Source organism: Callospermophilus lateralis, unplaced genomic scaffold, assembly GCF_048772815.1.
Source record: "Callospermophilus lateralis isolate mCalLat2 unplaced genomic scaffold, mCalLat2.hap1 Scaffold_109, whole genome shotgun sequence".
Lineage (NCBI taxonomy): Eukaryota > Metazoa > Chordata > Mammalia > Rodentia > Sciuridae > Callospermophilus > Callospermophilus lateralis.
The window spans coordinates 145,969-158,162 of NW_027511135.1; the positions used below are offsets into that span (position 1 = coordinate 145,969).

Here is a 12,194-nt window from a genome sequence, read left to right on the forward strand (position 1 = left end):
AAGTCCTGACTCTGGGTCCACACAAATTGGCCTATTGCTACAACCTTATCTCCTACAATTCATCCTTCTATTAGTTAACTCTGCTCCAGCTTCAATGGCCTCCTTGCCAATCTTATTAGTAACTCTGGTTTATAATCACTTCATTGCCTACATAATGTTACCTCTCCCACATGGCTTACTTCTTAATTTCCTTTGAAGAGGCCCTTTAATGCCCATGCTGTATATAAAAGAGCAAACCCTCCTCCCCAGTGCTTGGCACTCCTTATTTTCCACATTTATTTCCTACCCATGATACTTATCACCAGCATATACAAACACACATTCACACAAATTTATTGTCTTTCTCCATTACAGTACCAATTCCTAAATCACACTGCTATATAATACCTAAAACAGTTCCTGACATACAGTAAGGCATCCTAAATAAATATATGTTGGATGACTAAATAGTGAACCAGAAAGCAAGAGACTAATGCAGAAAAATACATGAGCGGCAGGTACAATTTAATTAGTTCAAATGACTGCTACTTCATTAAATGCATATTTATCCAAAATCCTGAGACAGGAAACATCAATCTATAATTCCCTGAGGTGGACTCAAGTCTTATACATCTCTGATGTTATGTACATATGCATTTTAATGTGCTAAGGGTGATGAAGATACGGTATCACAGTTTTTAATAACAACAATGTTCAATCAAAGATATAATGATCTATTCAGAGTATAGAAAAATAACTGTACTGAATTTTTTGATAGTCTTGAGGGATTTAAGGGTAATTCTTACTATATGTAATTTCTACCTTTAGATCTAATGCCAATGTAAAATCAACTCTGTGACAGCAGTAAAAACTAATGCTCTAAAGTCATGTTCTGTCTTTGCCTTTTATGAGACAATGCAACATTAGGCAAGTTACTTTCACTAAAACCCTGTTTCCTCATTTATAAAACATATATAGGTTGTGAGGATTAAGTACCCTGATACCATATGGTGATTACTATATGTTAACTGCTTATTGTTTTATCTAATAAGCTTTTTTAATATATCAGAAATTCTTAAATTATTTTATAAAAGTCATATAAACTCGGTTGTTTGCTCTAAAATTACTCAAGACATAACAATATAATCTTTTAAAGAAACAATTACAAGTGAGGTCTTCAACATAATAAAATGAGACACAGAATCAACAATTTTTATTACCTGATATTGTACTGTCATCTGTTAAAAGTTTATAATTCTACTCAGTGAAGGTTTCCCAGTCTTTCATAAATAAGTATACATATTATAAATACATTGGAGGATGCCTGATGATCCTTCTTTCTTACTAATAGATTGCCCTATCTTTACTGCTGGCTATCTACTTCCCAGGTACACCCAAACAAAAAAAATTTAAAAGTTAGGAACCCATGGCAAGTCAAGATGGCTCCAGGCATGAAGGTTTGATTTTAAATAACATAGCCTAGGCTGGTGACACAACTTAGTAGCACATGCTCAGCATGTGCAAAGTCCTGCATTCAATGCCCTACACCACAAAAAATAAATAGAATACATTGTACACCCCACACACTGGATCCACACATCTTATCATTATTTTCATGTCTATAACTCAATGTAGAGCTTAGTAAAGCATCTGGGGAAAGTTACATTAAAAAGCCTCAAAATAAAATAGTTTATACCTTACTCTCCCTTTTAAAATTAAAGGCTAAAGATGAAATACAGAATACGAAGGACAATGTTTCCCAAACTCTTTATCAAGAAATGTTAATAGGTATGTTCAAATAAAGTGTTCAGTGGTCAAATAAGTTTGGGAAATGATACATACTATATCTTTTGCTTGGAGATTTACAATGTCCATTAGCATATTAAAAGCTCTGAGAAGTCCTGTTTTAATAAACAGACAAACAAAACTGTTTAATTTTTTAAATCCAGGCATTTACCAAATTGATTTACCAGTGACAATACTGGGAGAACCCCTATTAACACCTGTTGGAATACTGTTGGGGGACCATCAAATAAAAGATCTTTCCAGAACGTCTCAAGGATGAGTGGTATCCCAGTCACAACACCAGCTATCCCAAATTCATTTGGAAATGCTACTTTTATCATCTTTCCCAATTAAAAATTACTACCTGATTTCATGATTACCTAACAACTGCATCTCATAGCAAGGTGAGTACCAATGGTGAATAAATTGGTTTGCCAGTTTAATTCATAATACGGAAATGCTTAATGAGTTGGAAAAACCTGATTATATGATCAGGTGCAATAAATCCATTAGGTTCTGATTTTGACAAAAACACTGGTGTATCAACATTTTTAGCATAAACAGGGATAATTTAAGTGCTTCAGGAAAAAAAAAACACAATAAGCATAACATCAGAATTCCAAGCACTAATGCTGAGTTCCAAAAATTACACAGCAGAACTGGCAGAAGTAATCCAGGAAAGAAGCTAGGATCTAAACACAGTTCTCTGGCAGAATTCATACATCAATCCATCAACAGCTTCCTTTGCCTTGTAGCTGTGAAGGATGAACCTAGGTAAATGAAAACACATTTTCTCATAATAACAGAGCTTTAGAAAGTGGAAATAAAGTTTGAAAAGGAATCGGAAAACAAGGTATGTATCCACAATCTTTTTTTTTCCTCAGTTCAAAGTAATATTCCCCCCATCCTGCTTCTTGAAAACTCCTTCAAAATCATTCCCAGATCTACTCTTAGGACCTTACTATCTGCCACTTGCTTATTTCACTCACCTTCTCTCTTGTTTTTTTTTTTCCCCCTCAATCCTTGGTTGCCTATTTCTAATCATTTTTCACAATTTTATTTATGGTCTTTATTTATGGTCTACACCATCACTGGAAAGGAGGTAAGGAAAGAACTGGAAGTTTCACAAATAATTCAACATAAATTATAAATTTAATTGGGTTATTTGGAACAACTCTGCTTCATTTGCAGAATAAAACTAATCAGTGTTTCAAGACTTAACCTGTTTTTTCACTAAGATAATATGAACAAACAGGAATTAGAAAATCTCACCTGATGTTTCATATAATGATGCATATAGGGTGTTGCGATTTTAATAATTTTGAGGCAGAAAGGACACAGCAAGTTCTTAGTGTTTTCATGGGATGTTCTAAAGTGAGTTTCCACATCAGAAAATGATGATGATCTATAATTGCAAACCTAGAAATAGAAAGAAGGTTTTGTTTGATTCAAAAATTTATAACTGATGTGCAATTACAAAGCAAATTATGGATCATTTGTTTAGAAGAACACTGTGTACTACTACTCTTGCTGATGCCTATACACCCAAAAATTCCACTAACAGAAGCACCAAAAAAAAAAACAACCCAGAAATTATCTTTCAAAATTAAAGAATTCTTCTCAAAACATAACTAGGTTGTGTGCTTTTTAGCAGATCGTTCATCTATCACTGCCTTGACTGAAATTTTCAAATTTTGGCACCTCCTGTCCTATAAAGTGCTTTTTCTGCTACAAAAACAGCACTCTTCTTTAGATTGTAAATGGACCCCACACTATGGTGGTGGCAATCAATCTTTTATTTTTTTGTCTTCCTATTCCTTCAAATTCTGGAAAAATACTGGTCACAAAACATTAGCTAGGGTTCTTTATAACTAACAGCATTTCAAATTCTCCTTGTATACACCTACATTCTTCCCTATATGGTAAGACATGTCCATCTGTATGTCTAGCTGGGCTCTTCTTTGACTACCACAGATGTAAGCAAGCAACAGTCTGTGGGCCAAATGCAGCTCACTGCCTACCCCTCATATAATGAATGAGTTATGGCTTCCACTAATAAATTATTTATAAGAGGGACTTTAATTTTGGTAACCAATTTACCTAAATGATTAAAGAATAAAACACTGATATATTTTATGACACATGAAAGTTCTATGGAATCAAATTTCAATGTCTATATATAAAATTTTACTGGAACATGTCCTTGTACTACTATGGCAGAGTTGCTTATTTCCAACAATGACAGTAAACCATCAAAACCTGAAATATTTCCTGAAAAAAATGTATTGACCTCTGGGTTAATGGGCTTAAATCTTGTAGTTAAAACACAAACACACCACTTAAAAGAACACAATAAAAATGTGTATGTACCTGGCAGATATATGGCATTTCACCGGGTTTATGATTATCCTTCATATGTTGTAAAAGAAGATGTTCTGTTTCAAATGATAATTCACAGATTTTACAAATGGCTAAAAGTGAGAGGGGGGAAACGGTATTACATTTTAAGATATAAAAAATTATTTTACAAATTTATATAAATAGTGGTAGTAACAGCAGCAGCAGCAGAAGTGATCAATCATATAGTTTGTTAACTGGTTGCCAAGCACATTCCTAAACACTTCACCTAAATTAACTCACTTGATTCCTATAACAGCATATGAGGAAGGCATTTCTATTATCCTCATTTTTCAAGAGTTCATGTCTCAATTCTTATAGCTATAACAAAAGGAGAATTTGGTATTTAAACTCAAGCTACTTAGCTTCAAAATCTGATTTTAACTACAACCGTAGTTACTTAAAGTTTAAATGAAGAACACTGATTTTGCATTTGATATATATGATTTGAGGCTTCTGAATCCCCAATATGTAATGCCCAGATTATGCCAAGGCAATTACTATAATGAATTACTTGCCAGAGGGACTTTAATTTTAGTAACGAATTTTATTTCAAAATTTCTAAAAGTTAAAACTTAATTTTTCCATTTTGCCCCCAAATTCCAGAGTCTATTTCTTATTTTTCTTACAGAGTTACTCAGGTTTTCTCAGAGTTTCTATCTTCAAATTCAATAATATTCAACATTTAAATGAAACTGCAACTTACTAGAAAATTCATGGGGCGTATGTGTACTTTCAATGTGACACTGCAGCTGAAATGGTGTGGGAAACTGACGGTAGCAGTGCTGGCAGGTGGTGTGGTTTTCCCAGCTTTCACTGCTCTGCTTCTCAAGTTCCAAATGATGTTTCATGTGGTTCATAAACCTATAAATGATTGTCAACAGGTGCAAAAATTCAGATTTAAAAACAAAATCTCACCAATCTCTGACTCTTAATCTCAAAAATACCAAGTATTACTCAAAATCCAAAATGTCTTAAAAGTCCTCTAGAAAAGAGTATATTTTAAATATTGCCTTTTCAGTGAATTTTTTCGAATTTATTTCAAAATAATCAAAATATCACTCATTTTCTAACTCAATCATTACTTCAGATTATTTTTAAAAATTTAAGGTAAAAGAGCAGGCTTGTTTTTTATACCTTAAATACTATTTTTAGTTTAAAATAAAACACTGAAAGAAAGGAAACCCTAGCACCAAAAGCAGCTAGAGTCATGAGAGAAATCTTTTAAGACTGTGAAGACATATAATAGATTCCAGCTGCTTAAAAGACAAATTACTGGTATTTTTACTTGTGTCTTGGTTTCTAAATGCATGTAATAGCAATTTTAATGCTTAAAATTACAAGAACTTTTTTTTTAATGATACTGGCTTACTGTTAGCACATACTGTTTATTTTAACTTGCAGACTGTGCCCTTTATAAAAAAGGTCCATTTTTCAGTTTTACATTCTGCTATTTCAGCTTCCCTAAAAGGCTCCTTATGAAAAGAAACTATGACCTTCAACAGCACAGAGTGTAGTATAAATGAGAATACTTATTTAGAAGAGCTTACTGAAGCTTTTTGCTGAATTTGAAAATAAAAGTTATTCAATCAAAACAACAATTTTTGGACTGGTCAGCTATTTACAATTACTCGTTTTGAAGCCCTATAAGAAATAATCTTGCAACTATTAACATTGATGATAATGTCATCAATCTGGATAACTATCATCAAGAAGGTTAATAACATATATCTCTTTTTTTACACCTCTACCACACTACTCTTTACAGCAAGTTATGATACACCTTAAAATATCTTTCTTCTTTGGCTTTAACACAAGCTCTACAACACCTACCAGAAAAATCCTAGTCTTGGTTAAGTATTTACATATGCAAAGCCAATATCTTTTAGCTCAAAATCATAAGCACTTAAGTATATTTATATAAAGGATCCTTTAATCAGCTAGTTATTTTTCTCAATTATTAAATAAGCCCAATCTGGAGTTCATATTTTTCAAATGAACAGATGGAAATGGGAGAAACTAAAAGGGCAAATTTTTTGGAATCATGTTCACAGAATGAAATATACCTATTTTCATTGATAAGTAAGGGGTAAAATACTAATATCACAGTATGATAATAACAGAACAGAGTAGAAATCTTGAGCTGTTTGTTTCTTACCATCCTTGAAAAATAATTTGCCTTCCCAGCTTTACTGGAAAAATTAAAAGCAATGTTATATAATACACATAATTTTGGTTATGTGGTACTTTACTTTAAGGTTACATTTATCAGATAACCAATATATTTTAAATGCTTAATCACTGGATGTTATCAAACGGAGCATGCTGAAAATTTCTAAATATTCTGATAACATAGACCTATGTCTCCTGAAATAATTCCTGAAAAAAGGAATTTCCCATTTTCATGTTTGATATGAAATGGAAATGTCTAATCTTAAAAGCAAAAAAAAAAAACTTGTTGCTCACATAATTTGTAATATGATATGTGTCATATTTAATTTGAACAAGGAGCTTAAATCAGTTAATCACACTTCCATGCTTATCATTGCATCTATTTTTTAAATATATATATTTTTAGTTGTAGTTGGACACAATACTTTTTATTTATTTATTTATTTTTATGTGGTGCTGAGGACAGAACCCAGGGCCTCACAGGTGCTAGGCAAGCGCTCTACCACTGAGCCACAACCCCAGCCCTCATTGCATCTATTAACATGATTTCTGACATATTTTACTATTAAAATGGTAAAAATATGTAAATAGGTGGTAGAGTTCTATTATAGTACTGTTTCAGTGTTATATGTCAAAGCACAACTTCCCTTTGTTAAAGAATGGGGACCACTAGTTCTTGATGGCAGTTAACAGTGTCACAAAGGAGGTAAAACAATGAGAAAATTCATATGATATAAGATATGGGAAAGAACTTGGAAAAAGTTCTACCATAAAGCAACCATTAATGATTATTATAGGAGCATATCATAGAAGACAAGAAAACAAATAAATGCTGGGCCCAGACGTGTAAGTACATGTTTAAAAATGCTACAGGTGATAGTTATAAAGAGTAAATGGAATATACACATATATATGTATGTTTGTATACACAAACACACACATATCTTGTCTAAGTACACTGATATCTGCAACTTACTTTGAAATTAATTTAAAAGTCAGAGAGTCCAAAGGAAGAAAAATATGATAAAGCAAGTACAGTAAAATATTAAGAATAAAATAAAAGTTGTAAGTGTAGAAGTGTCCAATAAGACTTAAATTTTTGATAAGTATTTGAAAATTTTTATAATGAAATTGTAGAAAGTAACCTTATATACTATAAATGTCATGCCATATAATCAATGAAAAATACCATTCAATATATCTTGTTATTTTATTCTTGTTACTCACTTACATAAGATATCTTTATAGTATATCATGTAATGCAAAAATTCCAAAGTAAGTTTCTAAAATTTAAAACATTTGTGTACACCTCTTCAAAATTTCATTGTGAATGAAATCTCTAATTGTTAAAGGTGTCAAATTATAAAATCAAAGCAGACACATCTCCTAGAAATGGTATATCTTTAAAACACATTGCTTTTGGCTGGGCTTGGTGGCACATGCCTATCATCCCAGAGGCTTGGGAGGCTGAAGCAGGAGGATCTCGAGTTCAGAGCCAGGCTCAGCAAAAGCGAGGTGTTAAGCAACTCAGTGAGACACTATCTCTAAATAAAATACAAAATAGGGCTGGGGATGTGGCTCAGTGGTTGAGTGTCCCTGAATTGAATCCCTAGTAACCCCATCCCCCAAAATAGATCACTTTTCCCACTAGGTAAATGTTCTTAATATGAATTGAAAGCTTTGAGCATTAAGATTAGCATAAAGAAGTTCAAAACTGGACACTTTTGAAGTGCTTTCTCCTATAACTGAAGAAAAATAAAATGTAAACTACCTAAAAGATTCACTGCTAAAACAAAATGAACTTATTTTTTTCTTTTAAGTTAAAATAAACTTTGTACATCTTAAGAAATGTGAAAGAAATACAAATAAGTAGATCCTGGTGTCAAATTCTAAAATACAAGAAATGACAAAAGCTTTTCAACAACGAACCAACAAACAAAAAGTCTGCCTTTGTCTATAGTAGAAAGTATTAGAATTGTTTATCTAGAATAGCATAGGAAAATGTAACCTAAAGATACAACATTTATATTTGTAGCATTTCAATTTTCAAATAGAAATAAAAATAAATATTTACATACCTAATATTATTTTTTAGAATTTTCAAGCAACTGAAGCGTTTAAAGGTTGTGTGAGTCTTCTGTTCTTCCTGGGCATCTTCTTCATGTTTTCCATAATAAAAGTCATTAACTAACATGATCAATTTTCCTTTCTCTGAATCAATAGTCTTAGTTGTATTTGCTGTATTTGAAAATTCTGTTTTAGCCAGTCCCAAAAAGTTATTTATCATTTCTGGACAACAATACTGAGAAAGAAAAAAATTAGAAGCCTTGTTTAAAAAAAAAAAGCAAAAATTATTCTGTGGTTACAAGTAAGGTCAGGCTATGTAAAACTCTGCTTGGTAATACATCTGGAAAAATAGTCACCAAAAATTTGTGGTGCATATACATATTCTAAAAATCTCAAATGACAAACACTTATTGTCTTAATAAACAAAAAAAATTTTTTTCAAAAAGAAATGAAAACCCTTAAACAGGACTCGGCTATAGATGTAATAACCATTCCTTTGCAATTTATCTATTCAGGTGTAACTATTTAATAATAATTTGTTGCTTGGTCCAAAATTATTCATTTCACACCTATTTCGAGAGTACATAAAGAAATATTTCATTTGCTTGATGTATATTTTTAATTATCAAGTAACACAAAAAAATTTTGTAAGACCTTAATGGAACTAGACTTTGACCCTACTAACCTGCTATTTCTTAGACTCAAGGTACTAGAAAAGGTATTGAACACAAAGATATATAAGACTAATCTTCCTTCTTAAAAAAAAAAAGAAAGAAAGAAAGAAAAGAAAAAAATCCACTTTTTTACATTAGGTATAAAAGAAAAGTGTTTTTACATCTTAAAACCTAGAATGCTAAATATCTGAAGAGGAAACTTACCTCTTCGGGAGTAAAATCACAATGTCACATAAAATGATTTTAATATGGAATCTGTTCATATGTGAGCTTTTCCTTTTCTTTTTCAACAAGATAGAACTAATTCTATCTTTTATTTATTTATTGCACATAACATTCAGTTGTATAGTTTTTACTTAAAGGGCAAGCTCAGGAAGATGTGCATTATAATATTTGTTAAAATGCTAATTCCTGGGCCTCACTTCAGAACAACTAAGCTACAATGTCCAGAGATAGGGCCTAGAAGTTAATATATTATCTATTTTTTTGATAGTTGTAGATGGACAGCATGCCTTTATTTTATGTTTATTTTTACGTGGTGCTAAGGATCGAACCAAGTGCCTCATACATGCTACGCAAGAGATCTGCCACTGAGTTAGAGCCCCAGACCTAGAAGTTATATTTTTTAACAAGCGGTAATTCTTTTACAACTTAAGTGTTTTCTATATGTGTTATGTGTTAAACTGGCATCAACATAAGAAAATTTTAAACTCTTAATACACCTATTTCATTTCTAAGATAACAACATCCACTTCTACCGCATGTGAAATGTTAGACAACTGGTGGAACACTCTGTATTACAAGGGACAGTGGGCCTTTCTGGTCCAAGACAGACTTATAACATTTCTTTCAAGGTTGCATTTTACTTATTTTGTTTTACTTATCAATTTATAAATCTGAAAAGAAAACACACACACACACACACACACACACACACACACACAATCTAAAATAGATACAAAGAAAAAAAATACTAAGTAAAATGGGCCACAAATAAGTGGTATAACTAACCTATGTTAAGGAGTTGAGGTTTCACCCACATGCAAAATTAGGACAAATAGATTAGTTCTCTAATACAACATGAATCTCTGTAGTCTTCCATTCAGAATAAATTATAATTGAAATAGAAATACAACATAAAAAGGGAGGTAAGAAAGGTTTTGCTATTTATGTTCCTATATTCTTCTTGCAATATTACATAATATCTGAGAGCTCAAACTTAGGAAATTCAGACTATTTCTAAGGAGTTTTACAAGACTAAGTTCCTTCTTTTAAAAAAATGCTACTTTCTACTTTAAGGATAAATGAAGAAAAACATGGTAGGGAATAAAACAACTAGCATTATTAGAAAAATTACTCAAAATGTGTATCTTCTTACTACTACTAATATGTATCACTGGCACCATTTTGACAAACAAAACTCTTCACTTATTTGAAGGATTCCTTGGAGAAAGATCTCAAACAATGAGAAGTTATAATGCACAAAAATAAATAAAAGAGAAAAGTCTTCCTAATAAGAAATGCAGATTATTTTGTGTCCCAAACACAAAATCTGGCATTTAGTAGATGTTATTCTGAGTCATATTTAGCACCTGATTATTTTCTGAAATCTACAAAATAGTTTATGAGAGAGTATGTTGCAAGGTTTATTTTCTCCAGAAATGTCTAATTTGAAATTAAAGTTGACCTAGAGTAATAAATTACTATATATATATATATCTCATATAATCAATTACTTGCTGTTCTTTTTTTTTCTTTTACACAAAAGACAGGATCAGATTTTTAAAAATTAACATACAAATCTTGTTCACAGCAACTTTAAAAATTTGTTTTTAAATTGTAGTTGGAAACTATACCTTTTTTAAAATTTATTTTTATGTGAATCGAACCCAGTGAGGATCGAACCCAGTGCTTCATACGTGATATATGAGTGCTCTACAGTGAGCCACAACCCCAGCCCTCACAGTAACCCCTCACCAACAACAGGTCATCTCTTAGACCTGGAAATCTGTCATCTCTACCATGAAGCCTGGATGACTTTAAACAATTGTTGACCAGTCTGACACTTCATGATCCTAACATCTCTGGTCCCAGTAAGAATGCTAAAGCACTGCATGATGTTGCTGAAAACTTAGAGACTGGGTTCTGAGAAGGGGAAAAAAAGAGGCTGAATACCTAGTTTTCCTCTTCCTCTTCCCTGTGCACAAACACAAAACATGCCCTTTCTACAGAAATAAAATTGCTTTAGAATCCCACCTTATCCCAGAGAGAGATTAAGAAGTAGGACATCAAGGGAAAAGGAGAAGGGAAAAGGAGAGGAAAAAATGAATAACAGAGAGGTAAGATAAATTAGAGACAAGGATAGTAGTAAACAGATACTGCAAAATAAAAGAAGGGAAAGAGAGGCCAGTAATGAGAATAGCAAGGTTTAAAAAAAGAGAGATTAGGATTAGAGAGAAAATGACAGATATAGCATGCAAAGGAAAATTCATTTTGGACATACAACTGTATGGAATAAATATTTTAAAATATAATTCAGGCAAACTGTGCTAAAACAAAGGAAGACACAAATATAAAGGCAAAAGAATACACTGTACACTAGAGAAGACTGACTCAAACTTTCTATAGTAAGTTATGTCACTATAAAATTATTAATGTTAAAAATATTAGTCTAATATAGATAGATAGATAGATAGATAGATAGATAGATAGATAGATAGATAGACTGGGATGTAGCTCAGAGGTAAAGTGCCCCTAAATCCCCAGTATCAAAAAAAAAAAAGAAAAAGAAAAAGAAACTTATTACTTTCTAGATGAGACCCTCTGCAATTTAGTGAGACCTTGTTGCAAAAAAAAAAAAAAAAAAAAAGAACTGGAATGTAGTTCAGTGGTAAAGAGCCCCTGAGATCAATTCCCAGTACCAAAACACAAAGTAACAAAAAACAAACAACAACAAACACTGAACACTAGAATCAAAAACAAAACACCTTTTGAACATTTTAAAATGTTAAGGATACATTCATGATACAGTTATGAAAGCTAGATTCTTCTGTATCACAAATATCAGCTAAGTAATGAAAGATATGGATTGAGATGTGATTATATATCTAGGACAGAATA

At 31.8% G+C, this 12,194-nt stretch overlaps 1 pseudogene; it reads right to left on the minus strand.

Moving 5' to 3' along the window:
* The window catches only part of LOC143386691 (zinc finger protein 280D-like), a 54,849-nt pseudogene that overhangs the window by 17,958 nt on the left and 24,697 nt on the right, over positions 1-12,194 (minus strand).